A 3,824-nucleotide genomic window follows, 5' to 3' on the forward strand; every position below is an offset into this window, starting at 1 on the left:
TAAAATGTTAACAAGTTTTCTTGTGTTTTTAGCAAATAATTTTATTTATTTTTTTTACTTCTTTTTTTTTTTAATATGAAATTTATTGACAAATTGGTTTCCATACAACACCCAGTGCTCATCCCAAAAGGTGCCCTCCTCAATACCCATCACCCACCCTCCCCTCCCTCCCACCCCCCATCAACCCTCAGTTTGTTCTCAGTTTTTAACAGTCTCTTATGCTTTGGAAAACATTTGTTAAAATATGCATTTTGATATCCCACAATGTATAGTAAAACCAATTATTTCAATTTCAATTTCAATTATCTGAAATTGTTTCAAAAATATATTTCAGTTATTACTCAGCACATCTTATCACTGTCAAACTATATGATTAGGGGGCGCCTGGGTGGCTCAGTCGGTTAAGCATCCGACTTCGGCTCAGGTCATGATCTCACGGTCCATGAATTAAAGCCCCGCGTCGGGCTCAGTGCTGACAGCTCAGAGCCTGGAGCCCGTTTCAGATTCTGTGTCTCCCTCTCTCTCTGCCCCTCCCCTGTTCATGCTCTGTCTCTCTCTGTCTCAAAAATAAATAAACGTTAAAAAAATTTAAAAAAAAACTATATGATTAAGACAACTATAGTCTAGATAATCACAGACGATTGTAATTGTTTCATTGGGTTATAAATACTTATGAAATTTACATCTTATATTCACTCTTAAAATATAGATCTTCCCTACCAGTAGCCTAGCTAACAAATTTCACATACAATAGATTTTTCTTGTAACTTTTTTTATATTGCTGAAACAACCCGATCTTTACCTATATAATATATTTATACAGACATATTCCCAAATCTTTCTTCTTTTACCAATCAGAACTGCCATTCATACCATTTCCTGTTATGCATTCCACCCAAGATAGGCCATTCCATCTGTTGATTCACAGAACTTGCTTTGTCTCATGTGACTCTACAACCTAAGAAACTTGTACAAACAACCTTTAAGACATCCTTGTACTATGCAGTAGGGACAACACAGAAGGTATTTAGAGTCAGTGTGCACTCTTGGTTTGCATGGTCTGTTTTGATTTGTTTGTTTATTGTTGATGTTTCTTGGAGAGAGAAACAAACACAGCATAAAAGTAGAAAATAAAACCAAGGCTCATTTTTCTCCATCTGAAGGTACAAATGCTAATTTTTGCCATTTACACTTTTAATCTAATTTTTGAAAAACAAAAACAGCACAAATATATTAAATTCCATTTAATCAGTTCTCAAAGGCAATTGACATTTTGAGTTTGTATTTTCTGGTTTTTAACCCATTTTTTTTCATTTGAGACATTTATTCAAACCCATCAGAGAAATGGACAGCTTATGTCTGTAACAAAGCATCATGTCTTAAAGCTTAGGTCCGTAATTGTATAAGAGAGTATATACTGCTACCTACAAACTAACTGATCACAGCACGTTTCAATGTTTAAAACAGAATAGGCTTCCCTGCAAAAGCAGCACCTTTGTGACATTTTTAACTTTAGTATTCCTGTTCTTCTTCTTCATCCTCTCCTTCAACAGAATCCACACCAATCTCTTCATAATCCTTCTCAAGGGCAGCCATGTCTTCACGGGCCTCAGAAAACTGTCCTTTCCCCATGCCCTCACCCACATACCAGTGAACAAAGGCTCACTGGGCACACATCAGGTCAAACCTGTGGTCCAGGGGAGCCCAGGTCTCAGCAATGGCTGTGGTGGTGCTCAGCGTACACACATCTCGATGTACTTTGACCAGGTCTCCACTAGGTACCACAGTGGGATGCTGGTAATTAGCCAGTGGGATGCTGGCTCCAACTGTGAAGCCAATGGGGCACTAGCCCACAAACTGGATGGTACGCCTGGTCCTGATGGTAGCAGTGGCAGCGTTGACATCTTTGGGAACCACATCACCACAGTACAACAGGCAGAAAGCCATGTATTTATCATGGTAAGGGTCATATTTCACCATTTGGTTGTTTGTCTCAAAGCATGCCTTGGCGATCTCTACTACATAAAGCTGTTTGTGGTAGGCTTTCTCAGCAGAGATGACAGGAGCATATGTGACCAGAGGGAAGCAGATGTGGGGATAGGGTACCAAGTTGGTCTGGAGTTCTATCCGAAAACATTTTGGGCTCCATCAAATCTGAGGGAAGCAGTGACGGAGGACACAATTTGACATGTTATCTTATTCAGGTTAGTGTAGATTGGGCATTCAGTGAGGTTTCTACCACAGATATCATACATGGCTTCATTGTCTCCAATGAAGGCAAAGTCAGAGTGCTCCAGCCTGGTGTGAGTAGTGAGAATGGAGTGGTAGGACTCAACTACAGCTGTGAAAACCTGGGGGGCTGACTAAATGGAAAACTCCAGCTAGGACTTGTCACAATTGACAAGAAAGATGTTCCATTACCAGGGAGGTGAACCCAGGACCAATTCCCCCTCCATGGCCATGGAAAACCAAGAAGTCCTGGAGACCTTGTGCACTGGTCAGCCATTTCCAAATTCATTCGAAGACATTGTCAATGATCTCCTTGCCAATGATGTAGTGCCCTTGGGCATAGTTGTTGGCTGTATCTTACTTGCCTGTCATGAGCTGCTCAGGGTGGAAAAGCTGATGATAGGTGCCAGTGCGAACTTCATCAATGACTGTGGGTTCCAGGTCTACAAACACTGCATTGAACACATGCTTGCCAACACCTGTTTTACTGAAGAAGGTATTAAAAGAGTCATCTTCTCTGCCAATGGTATTGTCACTTGGCATCTGACCATCAGACTCGTGCCGTGTTCCAGGCAATAAAGCTCCCAATAGGCATTGCCAATCTGGACACCAGCCTGGCCAACATGGATGGAGATGAATTCACACATGGTTGCTGCTTTGTGGCTGCCAAGCAGATGGCAGAGAAGAAGAGGCATTGTTACAGTGGTCGATATAATATAAACTGTTTTCTTTAACTTAGGATATGTAATACATATATAGAAGAGTATAAAATAAAACATGTGCACTTAAATGCATTATTACAAAGTGAACACTGTGTAAACATCTTCCAGGTCAAAATATTAACATTGTTAGAATCTCAGAAATTATTCCCAACTGTCCCTTTCCCATAGTATCTTTCTTATTCCCTGTAAAATACCACTGCTCTGACTCCTGTGGCAATCATTCATATCCTTGTTTTGTTAAGTTTAGTCTCCATCTATGCATTCCAAATAATCTAGTTTTGTCCATTTTTGAAATATGTATCAATGAAATCATACACTTTATATTTTACGTGTCTGGCTTTCACTTGATGTGATACCATTAGATTCAAACACATAGTTTGCACACTCCCTTGCTGTATTGTGTGCCATTTCATGACTGTACAATTTAATTCTTTATTATTGACAGAGATATGAATTGTTTCATTTTTCTCAGTATGACCAACATATGTCTCCTAGGGTAACTGGGCATGTATTTGTCTAGAGTATATTCTTGGAATAGAATCATGTTTGATAGGACATGTGAATTTCTAACTTGACCAGACAGTTCCAAACTCCTTCAGAAAGTCAGTGTACTAGTTTATACTCCTACTAGTAGTCTATAAAAATTTATTTGCTCTATGCTTTTGGAGAAATAGAATTATTTATGATATTAATGTAATAAAGTATATGTAATACTCATTATAGTGAGTGTGAAATGGTACCTATTAGAGTGTTATTTTGAATTTACTTGATTTTAATGAGATGAACTGAATTTTCATGTTTCCCCTATACTTAGGAATTTTGTCTGAGAATTATGTAAGATTTTTATTCATTTTCTATTGGGTTATTTCTCTT

The 3,824-nt window shown here is 38.7% G+C and overlaps 1 pseudogene; it reads right to left on the minus strand.

The window, feature by feature from the left end:
• Positions 1-1,478: 1,478 nt before the first annotated feature.
• Positions 1,479-2,876, minus strand: LOC115521808 (annotated as a pseudogene).
• Positions 2,877-3,824: the final 948 nt, after the last annotated feature.

This window comes from Lynx canadensis, chromosome C1 (genome assembly GCF_007474595.2).
Source record: "Lynx canadensis isolate LIC74 chromosome C1, mLynCan4.pri.v2, whole genome shotgun sequence".
Lineage (NCBI taxonomy): Eukaryota > Metazoa > Chordata > Mammalia > Carnivora > Felidae > Lynx > Lynx canadensis.